Source organism: Pinus tabuliformis, chromosome 5_2 (genome assembly GCF_031772625.1).
Source record: "Pinus tabuliformis cultivar Carrire ecotype Pingquan chromosome 5_2, CPIR1, whole genome shotgun sequence".
Classification (NCBI taxonomy): Eukaryota; Viridiplantae; Streptophyta; class Pinopsida; order Pinales; family Pinaceae; genus Pinus; species Pinus tabuliformis.
The window spans coordinates 340,543,768-340,557,183 of record NC_142306.1 but is presented as its reverse complement, the minus strand read 5'-3'; positions in this window follow the sequence as shown (position 1 = coordinate 340,557,183).

Genomic DNA, 13,416 nt, shown 5'->3' with positions numbered 1-13,416 from the left:
CGGGCTCTTGAACTCCCTACATCTAAAATATAGTTTTCTAACTCTTGCCTCAATACCTTGATCTAGTATGGTGCTCCATTCCTACCCAATTTCATCCTATTCACTTTCAAATTCCTCACGAATGTGTGGAGTAACCTACTGTCAGAAGACATTGGCCACATCACAAGCTTAGAGGGGAACCCACGAATCAAAATAACTCATTTGAGCTCCACATGAACTGGAAGATCTTAGCCTACCTTGATAACTAAGACACACAAATTGTCCTGAAGGCATGCTGACACAAGGAAATATAGACTAAAAATGCAATAGATACATCACAATCATAAGAGAGAAATGCGTGTGTATTGTTAGAGTAAGGGGGACCCATGACATTGTGTGCAACTAACCCTCCAAATATAATACATCCTTGGCCTCATTGAGAACCCATACACTAAAATGAACTATTTAAAATTGCTTCCTTATCTTATTTTCACTTTTAATTACCTTCTATATATATAGATATATATATATATATATATATATATATATATATATATATATATATATATATATATATATATATATATATCGAGCGAGCGAGAGAGAGAGAGATTTCTTTTGTTTATACCTAACATTTGAATATATATACATATACATATACATATATGCCATTTGTCAACTCTATATTAAGAATACATGGAATGGCATATGGCCCTCATAAAACACCTATTTACATGACAATAATTTTCTCACTATCTCTCTCCTCTTATATATATATATATATATATATATATATATATATATATATATATATATATATATATATGATATTGAAATATTGTATTTATGTTCCACATTGAATTTTATTTTTTAAATAATATTTTTTAATTTCATTTGCTAATTGTATATTAAGAATTGAATGAGTTACACATCTCCCACTATAAAAATATTTATTGTGAATAAATAAAAATTGTATGTGTGTGTGTGTTTATAGAGTAGATCTATATTAAATTGATATCTATCAAGCACCAAGAGGGAAACAACATCTCTCACATACTTGGCCATATGATAAATTCATTTTAAACCATAATCTATCAAGCACCAAGAGGGATTATATTTCTTAAGCTGTAAGTATTTTTATCATTTAATTTCAACTCATGTATTCACTTTTTAATATTAAAATTCAACTTTAAGAAATTTGATCCCTCTAAGTGTTAAATAGATCCATGTTTAAGATGGATCTATGATGGTTTATATTATATTAAATTTAAGTGAATTGCAATACACTTGAAGTAATGACTCACATGAGGAAAGTATTATATAAAGTTTCTCTTCTATTTATTTTTTCAATTTCATATTTTTTTTTTGAAGACTAGGTGATGGGATTACTTCTAACTAATAACCGTTATGCAAGAAGTTCTTAACAATATATTCATTCACCAACTATCATATGTCTTGTGGGCTTTCCTCAATCTCATCTTACCAATAAATTGTTATGTTTAAGTTAGCCAAAATACCTTTGTTGTATAAACAAGCCTAGATCCATCTTAACCTCGGATCTATCAAGCGTCGAGGAGGATCAAATCTCTTAAGGCGAAAACCTTTCGTCAAGTTTTGTAGTCAAAAAATGTGTTTGCGCCACAAGATATTTGATCCCTCTTGACGCTTGATAGATCCGGGGTTAAGATGGATCTAGGCTGGTTATATAATACTATATAATATCGATATTTGTATCCATGTGTATCTTTCTTATTCCCTCTCTCTATCTCACCCCCCAAACATACACATTCTCTCCATATCTATCTATCTCTCTTTCCCTCCCTCTTCCTCTCCCTCTCTCTCTTACCCCTCTCCTCCTTCTCTCTCTCTCCTTCTCTATATCTTCCCTCTTGCTCTCCTCTCTCCCTCACTCTCTCTCCATCTCTCCCTTGTCACTCCCTCTCTCTCTCCACCTTCCTCGCTATATGTCTTTCTTCTTCCTTCCCTCTCTCTCCCTCTCGCTCTTACCCCTCTCCCCCTTCTCTCTCTTTCCTTCTCTATCTTGAGTCCTATCTCTCTTCATTACTCTCTCTCCCTTTCTCTCCCACCTCCCTCCCTCTCTCTCTCTCTCTCTTCCCTCAAACTCTATTGCTATCTCCCTCCCTCTCTTCTTCTCTCTCTCCCATCCATATTTTTGCATGTCTCTCTCTCTCTCTTCTTGTTCTCTCCCTATCTCTTTCCACTCCTCTTATCTCTCTTCCCTTCTCTCCCTATCTCTCCCCTCCTCTGTCTCTTCCTCCCTCTCTCTCTCTCTCCTCCCATCACACACACACTCTCTTTATCTCTCTTTCTCTCCAACCTCCAGCTCTGTCGCTATCTCCCTCCCTCTCTCTCTCCACCCTCCTCTCTTAAATTTGATCCCATTGTATTGTGTTTAAGAAAGTGTTTAAATTGAAAAAAATCATTTGGTTGTAAAATATTAAACCTATATTTTGGATCAATCATGTCAAAGAAAATACAATAATGAAAAACTTAAAAGAATCATGCACTATCTTTCCCCTATTATTGTTAGTCACTTTGCATATCTTGGATCACTAGTTAAGATAGATGTATGTGGGTTCTTAATAATATTATTTATATTACACAAATTTCACATCTTTATCTATAAAAGTATTCCCATTTTAATTTTATTAAAACCTTGATTTAATTTCTACAAGAATATTTTTAGTAGTCATGAGGTAGAGACTTTAGATATATCTAAAAAATAATTATAACTTTTTTCCTTTTAGATTTAATTAAAAAATGGTGTAAAATTAAATTAAAATAAGATATTTATAAAATATTTTGCTTGTGAAATAAATTATGGTTTTTGGCCATGTGGTATTGATAAACCATGATAGACCCATGGTATTGTAACAAAATCTATTCACAAGTTCATAATATCAATGACAAAGTGAGGGTGAATACCCATATTTTGACTGTGATATAAGTTGTGTTTTTTAGGCATGTGGTATTGATAAGCCATGGTATTGTAACAAAGTCTATTTACAAGTTAATAATATCCATGATAAAGTGGGGGTGAATATCCCATGGTATTGTAACAAAGCCTATTTTCAAGTTAGTAATATCCATGATAAAGTGGGGGTGAATATCCATTGTTAAGAATCTTGTCATATTGTTATAAAATATTTTGATTGTGAAATAAGTTGTGTTTTTTGAGCATGTGGTATTGGTATTGTAACAAAACCTATTTACCAGTTAAATAATATTTACAATAAAGTGGGGGAATATCTATGGTTAAAAATCTTGTGATGTTGTTATAAAACATTTTAATTGTGAAATAAGTTAGGGTTTTTGGGGGTGTGGTATTGATAAGCCATGGTAATGTAACAAATCCTATTCAAGAGTTAATAACAAAATCAAAATATAACAAATTGAATTTTTTTGTTTTATTACTTTTAATTTTTTAATATTAATTGAGCCAATATTTAACTGTTTAGGCTCATCCTAATACTGGGTTTTATATTACTTTTATCTTTTTTGTTTATTATTTTCAATTTTTTGTTATTAATTGAGCACCATCTAAATGTTTACACTCATCTCCAGATATTACTTTTTGCATTTTTTAATTAAACCGATATTTAAAATTATTTACATACTTACATTACATCTACACATCTTTCCTTTCAACACAAATAAATTTCATAAATAAAAACATCTATATTCATTATATTTTTTCCAATATAGGCTATAATGATTTTGAAATCATGACATCAAATTTAACATATTCAAAATTTGGGAAGCTTTGTCATGTGATGATCGTTAATACTATGAAATGGATTTGCAGTGTGCTTATCGTTAATATGCCAACCACTAAAAGAAATATAAGCTGTATTTCTGATCATTGGGGTTACGTTTTGGTTGTCACAACAATGATACATATTCAAAATTTATATTTATATCATATATATATTTCTTAAAGATGAGGTAGTTTATATTTATTTTCAGGAAAAAAATTTATATTAATTTCTAGGAAAAAAAATCACATGATTATTGTTTGTTTTATTAATTTGATATGTGGGAAATTATTGTTAAAAATTCTAATTCTAACCACTTGTTAAGTATCATAACTGTGTCATAGTGAATTAAAATTAATAATTCAATTGAATTTTAGTTTATATAATTTATTTAACCATTATTGATTAATGAAAATTTAGACTTCTCTTTCACATTTTTCAATCTCTTAACATGGTATGAGAACTTAGTCTAAGTCTGACTCCTTGAGAGCACCCAAGCAAAGAAGAGTGTGAACCTAATACTTGTTGAGATGAGAACAACGGACAGAACGTGAGGCAGCTGTGAGAAGCTTCCGGTATTTGAAGAAACCGCTGCCGTGAGGAAGGCAAGAAAAATCGCTATCTGAACGATTGAAAAAGTCAGATTTTTTTATTTATAAAATTTTCATGAAGATTCACAATAAGACACTGCAACAACAATGAACAGTCAAAAGAAGTGCGTTATATCACGCGACTTATGGACAAACGCAGCCACAAACCAACGGGAAGCGTGTTAGCTGACTGGTCCATTGCAACCATGAAGCCGATTGCAACCACATACCATAAAAAGTCAACGAGTTTGAAAAGGTCAAATACCTTCATTGGCTTTAAAGTTTCTTTAAAAAAAGAGAGGCTCCGTTTTTATTAAAAATGGGGTCATTCCCTTATATTTAAAATAGGGCTTCGTTTTCTTTTAAGGAAAAAAAAGGTCATTGGTTTAAAAGATCCACTTTGCTAAATTCATTTCAAATGTTTTAAAGAATGCTTGTATCATTTTCACAAGGAACATTGTTTATATTTGAAGACTTTTTTTTGAAAAGAACAATGATTTCTTTAAAGACATTTAAATTTTGTTTTTGAAGAAGGTCTATTATTAAAAAAGGGAGTTGTTCACATCAATGGTGAGTATTGCAATATTGATTTTTAATAGAAATAATGGAAGGTGGGTTTGTGAAAGGTTTTGTGAAAGCATTGTTTTTTTAGAGAATTTGCATACTCATCTATTTGTAGAAGCTAAAAAACAAAGAAACCATTATAGAGGCATTTTTTTAATGCAGGAAATCACTATGTCTACGGGTCGATTTGCTTGTTGAGCCACAATAAGCCAACGCTCAATAAATGGGAAAAGCCAAGAGGCTAAAACAGTCAAAGCAACAATTAGAGTTGTTTGAGATCTATTTGAAAGACTTGGAAGTAAAAAGTAAAAAGAATTCCTTCACATTGAAATGCATAAAATAATGTGCAGATGACAACATTCTTCCCCTCTTTGTAGATGTAAAAACAACGAAGGAGGTTTGGGATGCCCCTGAGAGGAATTTTGGTGTAAGGGGGAGTAATCAAGTTGAAGATGAGGAGTTCGGTAAATCCCATTGTGCTCAGTTACAAATAGATGATGATTGTGAAGAATTTGCAGAAGCAACATAGAAGGAGCACGTAGATGCTCGTGAACCCAACTGTGCACAACCACAAGTGGATGGACATTTGGTGAATCCAACAACAAAGCTTGCTAATGATAATGAAGCTCCATTGAAGCAACCAATGTTATGATAAATCCAACAATTCAATTGGATGATGTTAAGTTTGATGAAGACTTGCTGGTTAATGGTAAATGATTGCATCTGATGCAACAAAAACATCTTATTGAGAAACTATTATTTGGTGAGAGAATCCCACTTAGATTTGAAAACCATGTGGAAGAAAACCTCTTTGAAACAATCGAGGTTAGTAAAGAAGTGGAAGTGAGAGAGGCAAAGAAGGAAGCACAACAGGAGAAAGTGCTCATTGCAAAGAAGAAGGAATAGAATGAATGTGGTTCTGCGGCTGTTTTTAAAATCCATTGATTTCCAATGTGCAAGTAAATAGGATGATTATGAAGAAGAATTAAAGTTCATTGAAGCATGGCTTGCAACACCATGTTTTGATAAATTATGCATTGAAGTTGTAGAAATGAATGTTGAGGATTGTTTGGATGATGAAACCATTAATGAAATTTTCTTGTATTGGAATCCTGAAGAGATAAAATTTTATTCTCATCTTGTGTTGCACAAATTGATGTTCAAAAAATGATGATGAAGATCACACTACAAAAGATGACATGTGATAGTAGTCCACATACAAACAAATTTTTGAAGACATAGATGATATGCATGGATAGCCTGGAACAATGGGAGAGTTGCACCAGCAAATGAAGAAACTAAAGTTTAAAACCTACAATCAAAAGACAAAGTTGAAACAATTTAGAGGATACAGGATATGGAAGAAAAGGAAAATAAAAAGAAAAGGAAATCCAACTATGTCATTTTTTTTAAAATTGTAAGTGTAGTTGAGACTTAGACCATCAGACATCTTAGTTTAAATTTTTTGTGGTTGTAATTAAAGGGGAAGTGTTGGAGAATCTAATTCCAACCACCTGCTAGGTGTCATAACTATCCATCCAAGTGTCACAATCAGTTAGAGTTTAGTCCAATTCAATTGAGTTCCAGTTCAATCATTTATTGGTGGTGTCTCCTATATAATCTATTTAACTATTGTTGATTAATGAGAATTTAGACTTTTGCTCCACATCTTTCAATCTTTAACAACCACCAATAGTAAATATTTAAAATTTTCACATTTTTGTTGTTGTTGAGGAAGCTAGTATGTCACTTAAATTATGGAGACAATTAAACAAATTACATGGCTTATAATTAACTATCATAGACAAAACATAGGTGATGATGAAATTATATACTAAAATATAAACTAGAAAGTTGGCTCGCTTGATCATGTCATGTCGTGGGAGAGTCCACCTAGATTGGTGGAGGTGAGTTGTTGTCTTCATCAAAAGGGGAGAAGATGATGTATGCTTTATTTTTTGCCAAGATAGAGACTTTCGTATCTAGCCTCTCAATTATCTCCAACATTTTTTTCGTGTAGACCAAGATCTCTTGTTGTGCTTCAAATCGTTCAATGAAGACTTTGCCAGTGAGTGTTTTTATGTGCCAATAAAGATTAACCACTTGCATGTAAGAAGTTTTCCAAGATCAGGTAGAGGTGCCCATTTTAGGAATCTAGTGATTGGTCTCCCTTTTAATACGTTGGTCTCCCTTTTAATACGTTGATGAACTTATTCCTCCACTTATGTGATGGTGTGCCTAACTAATTCATGGATTACATCGATATAATGAGTCATAACTCATTTTGCAATAGTTTGGGCCCAAGTTTTCAAGGAGGGAGATGGAATGGAGTCTCGACCCACAAAGTAGCTCACTTTGCCCCTTCTACCGCCTCTATGGCCTGAGGATAATCTTTGTCTAACCATCAATGACCAAGAAAGGAGTGATGGGGTGAAGTTAGGGAGACAGAAAATCCTAGTGAATATAGAGAGGAAAGGTAAAAGGGAGACCTAGAAGAGCCAAAGAGCATAAGGGAGATGTCATTGATTGGATATGGGGTACAAGAATGAGTAGTTAACAGTGAGGTGAGGGAAAAATAGAGAGGAGGGACAAAGTGGGATGACTAGAAAGGGGAAAGGGGAAAAAGAGTGAAAGTGATAGAGAGTTAGAAAAGGGGTAGGGGAAGTAGAAGAGCTAAAAAATAAAACATGTGATTGCTGAAGGACTTGGGGATCAACATGATAGCCAAAATCTAAGATATAGAACTTGAAATTTACAATGGAAAATGAAAATTTGTTGTGATACTAATGAATATCAAGGTTACCTTGAGACCATAGTGTCATATTGTTATACATTTAGGCCTTTCCTCTATAAAATTGAAACCAGATAATACTATTGAAAATCCAAAAACTACGAATAGGCTCATTTACAAAGACATCATTGCTAATTGAAACTCTTTGAGTTAGTTGCTTAGAGCACAACTGCCACCCAAACCAGATATCCTAGAGCTTGAAAAAACTATACCATGAAAAGGAGTAAGAAAGTTAGAGTAAAACACAATGAATTATAATTGCTCATAAATAGTCTCCTGTGTCATATTTTCCACCAGTCATAATCCTAACTTAAACTATGAGCTCTCTTCCTTAGAATTTTTCTTTCCCTATTTTCATATTCCTCTAATCTCCAGTAGATTCCTAGTTCATCATACTCAAAGCAAGATTGAATGTTGTTCCCTTGTGTGGGAGTATCTTTAGAGCAACAAACTCACATCGAGTCATCATGATACTTTGTTCACATGTCTTAACCTTACCTTTCACCACCTAAATGCATTGCTAGTTGCAACGTAAAATGCCCTTCATTAATAATGTGGGCTCTCATCCCTATCCCCAATTACATTGCTTCCATTTAGGCATCCTCTATGGGAGTATAAATAAAAAATTAAATACATTACCTCAATAAAATCATCAAAGTAATAGTAAAACCTGTTTTGAAATTTTCAATCCCCATAAACGATGTTAAATTAACAATATTGGTTTTCTTCCCATGAATGACAATAACTAATAACGCCGCATAGCTAGCCTTCCGTGCCACTTAGTTTAATAAAATATTTTAATGCCATTGAAGAGAATGATAACAAGTTAAAAATTATTTATTTAATATTGAATGATGATAATTTTTTTATATAATGCTTATATTATAGTACACATGTCATGTCATTAGAGTATAGATTGATATAATGAGAGTTGTACAAATTGTACACATGTTATTTTTACATATTTTTTTTCAAATTTATATTTTTTAAATTATTTTTTTGTAAATTAAAAATAAAACCCATAAAAATTGTCTATTCAATACTTTACACCAATGAGAAAATGAAATTTTTGAATTTAATTACAAACCATTTGTGTTTATGGTACATAGTAATTAATATATAATGTTATTTTTAAAATTATTTATATTTATTGTACATAGTAATATGTGATATAGTACATAATAATTAATAATAGAGTACACAAAAGTCAATTCTTGCCATCATTAGAAAATAAGAAGGGATACATTTCAACTAATCATATTTGAAATAAATAGAAATGAATTTTATTTAAAAATAATAAATTTAATTTCATAATGTTAAACTTTGGATAGATTTTAAATTTTTTTAGTCAAAGAAAAACTAATAGCAAGTCAATGAAACACTGTGAGATATAATAAGTAGAAAAATCAAATCTATGTGGGCAAAATACTTTCGAAAGAAAAATTTAACAAAATCCTTCAGTGTATATTAAAAGAGAGTTTGTTTTTTATATGTGTAGTCTCACTTATAGATGAAATGACTTTTTCCAGAGTATTTTTTCTCGTTAATTTTGAACTAAAATATGAAAGAAATTTTTAAAAACTTGAGTTTAAGTTGTTTAATCTATATAATTTGAGTGTTCCATGAGGTTCTTCATGCGTTGAATCCATTTATGGATTCAAAAATGTATTTTAACAACAAAAATCACAACCTTGGTTGAAATTGTATCTCATGATTTTGTTGAAAAAACTATTTCGTCTATAAATTAGAGTACACATTTTTTATATAATCTTTCACTCTTTTTTTTTAAATGAAAAAGAAAATTTGCCTTTCTATTCTCTCAAATCGTAGTTTTCTAAAAGACGGTAATTTATTAAATGTGGATAGTATCATAGAGGAGATATAGGGATTCTCAAGCTGTGTGAACGAAGATATAGGTATTCTAAGGAATCATTTGTTTATTATAGTCCTTTTGTAGATTGTATTTTGGAAAATGAAAAAAAAAACTTAAAATAAATATTATAAATTTTAAGAAGTCTTTTTGGTAGAAATCACATGGAGAAAATTTTACCGAGCGTTTCGAACTAGCTAGTGTGGTTCATCATCAGGACGAGATGAAGATGTAGGTCATGTCACAGGCTTAAATAGAGGGCCACGATGAACCACACTAGCTGGTTCGAAACGCGTCATTTTTTTTTTTTTTTTCTCTTATGTGATTTATACCAAAAAGACTCTTCTTAATCTAATATGGATCATAGAAGCTTAAATTCAAAAATTATAAATTTTGTTTAGTCATATTTAAAATATATATATAAAGTTTTTTGAAACATTTTTATAAAAATTAATGTGATAAATTTAGAAAAATCAATTCAAAACAAAATATTATAAATTAAAAAAACATATTAATAGTGTTATGTATTAGATGTAAAATTTGTAATTTCATATCAAGACAAGAAAATCTTCCAAGATTAAATGTAAAAGCTGTTAAGGTTAAAATATTATTAGGGCATCTAACTTTTACAATTAAGTTAAATGTAAAAGTGTGGATCATATTATTAAAGTGGTAATTTCTTTTTCTAATATTATAATGTTAGGGTGATCTCATTTCTAAATAGATCAAATGAAATGGCATGAAGTTAATGTGATAGAGTTGTTATTTGGTACAATAATAGAATAAAATAATTTGATAAAGTTGTGATTGAGTAATAAATATATGATATTTTTTTAAAGTTAAATTTGTATTTATAGATTTTAAAGGAAATATATCAGAGAAAAAATGCAGGTAGTCTCAATTTGACTAGGTTTGTTGACTACCACCGAAATTATATGACAATGAAACAAAAAACTAAAGAGAGACACAGTCCACAATTTCAAAGGCCATAGTTCCTAGTAAAAAAATAGAACATATAAACACCTGTATTCATGCTAGTCGTTAGAGGTGATGGAGGTTGGGTTGTTCAGAGTTGTACTAGGAGGTGGCGGAGGACGAAAGGATCATTGGACATACTCCTCGAAATGAGCCATCTAGGCCTCCAGTTTCCTGACCTTCTCTGATAGAAAATTCTAGCCGCACTAGACCACCACAACATGCTTCCGGGTATGACATTGGAAATAATTTATTTTGTTTAGAGTTTCTATCAATTCAGTGTGCTCCTCATGTCTAACCTGCTCTAAATTCTCTAGACCATCCAAAATTGACTGAACCACATCTCGACAGTGCTCTATGCAGTAGCCTTGTCGCTGACCGCGACCACCCTGACACACTGGCACACGACAACTGGAACCACCACAATGAACTGAATCCCCTCACTGCAGAATGGGCGGAGCGAGTTGGCCTTGACTCCCTGCTGAGCTCCCATGTCTACCACCTCAAGCTGCTAACCCCGCGCATCCAGAATGCCACGAACAACCACCATCTCTGCCTCCTAAAGCCGCACGGCTCGAACCCTCTGCACTTAGACCTTCCAAACTCCCTCCACCATTGCCAAACACTAGCTCGAGCCAAGGCCAGGACCTAGCCATAGCTAGCCTACCCAAATTAGGCGGCACTTTGGCTGAGGAATTACCTGAGCAAGGAACCGACTGCATGCTTGAAACCATAACACCACGTAAGCGAGACGAAGACCACCCTTCCAGTAGCTCCAAAAAAATCCATGCAGGGGTTAAGACCACCAAATCCGGCTGAAACTCCTCTCCCTCTCCCCTCAGTCATCCACAACTTACAAATATATTTCCCAGCTTGAACTAGTAGCATACACCCCCCTGAATGAAACCCTCACAATTCCAGCAAACTAAAACCCACGACAGGCTCGCCAACGACACTACCCCACAGCCCAAGACCCTATGAACTAGTTGGGGAGGCACACTTCAATAATCTCGCTCCACTAAATGCAAATTCGCAGCCATCTCAGGCTGAAACCGCACCAAACAAACAAGAAGCCACAAAAAACCACCCCTATCAGACGCACATACACCATGTTCCTTGCAGACTTTCTCTTGCCAAGCCTAGTTTGGCGATTGATAGCTACTGAAACCCATCAACAGGGGAAAAACCTTCTATGGCAATGTCGACCCTTCAATTGGATCGAAGCATCTCTGTAAGAACCTCCTCTTCTCCCAACACTCCACACACAGGCTCCAAAACTCTCTCTACTGTAGAATGACCATCAAACACCCCCGCCACCCTCCATAATGTTAATGCGCTCACCACCCTCCACAAGACCCAATGTGACTTGAGGTTTCCCACATCGATATTTACTATCTCTCGTACTCAAGGTAATATGGGAGGGTTGTGAGGCCAACCCGCCATCCTGTAGCCACATGCTTACCATAGGCACCCACACGTTCCCTCGGGAACATCCTCCTCTTCGTTCCTCACCCCCATCGGGGAGGCCTCCTTTGAGGCCACGATCCTGCTCATATATTCCATAGATATATCCTACATTGACAGGGGCCAGTCCCTGATGAGTTCATGGTCTTGATGATCACAACCCTAATTAGCAAGCTTGTCCGTCACCTTATTTCCCTCTCGGTCAACATGCTCCATAATTACATATTAAAAATAAGCGATCCATGAGAGAATTTGTTCACCGATGATTTCCAGCGTTCAAATCTTAATCAATCGGTAGGGGGGACCCATTTATCAATTTTTGTAACATGGAGATCCTTATTTGAGATTCCCCCATGACTTGTGGCTTATCCAATCCTAGATCCACTGCAACTTGTGGTGATTTTTTTAGTGCCGGAAACTCTGCCACATTATTAGTGGTGTTGTCGCATGAGGCTACATAAGTTTTCACAGCTTTCCCTTTGTCATTTCGAAGTATTCCCCTAGGAAGGCTAGACCGACTTGCCCTTAGAGGCTCCATCAATGTTCAATTTGAGGAACCCCCATGGTGGGTCACTGAAAACATTTGGGGAGTGGGCTTTAAGAGCACTTGGGCCTGTGAGCCCAGGGATGGAGAGGGTTAGATTGAGGTTGAGCATGATTAATATTTCTTGTTCCCTATCTACCACCTTCTAATTTTCATCTGACAAACGAGAGATTAAAATAGTTCTTTAATATTACTCATCACCATTTTCCAGGCTTAGTAAGTTTGGATGTTCTCTGAATGGAATACTTCTTTGTTCTTTGTTTTCCAAATGTTCCAAAAAAAACCCCTGTGCGATGCACCATTCTCTCTTTACAATGGGGTTTTGGAAGAGCATCCATCTCCACTGCTCTAAAGAGTCCTTTAAACTATTGTCCGACCGATCGCTTAATCTGAATAATGTAGCATGTCAGTCCCAAATTTCCCGCAATTTAGAACAAAAGTTCAGTAAGTGATCGGTTGATTCCTCCTCCCTAGTGCACAAGGGGCAACGAGAGGGGCCACATAAGCCTTTTTTCCTAATTTTATCCCATGTGAGGAGCTTACATGCTGGATAAGCCAAATAAAGAAAGAAATCTTGGGCCACAACTTTGAGTACCATATTCTTTTCCATAATGGGTCAGGAGCCTAGTTAGAAGAAGTGGAAAGAATCGAATAGGATTCTTTAAGAGAGAACATACCTTTTGGGAGGTGCCCCAAATGAAGTTTGTATTTCAAAAAATATCTAACATTTTCTGCGCCCAGATGGGTGGTGAAGGCTTGAATTTCCCACAGGCTGTCCTCCAAACTATGTATGGGGTGTTGCATCGAGGCATCCTCTCAAAATATTGCTTTATTGCGATTTATTATCTCCCAGAATCCATGGT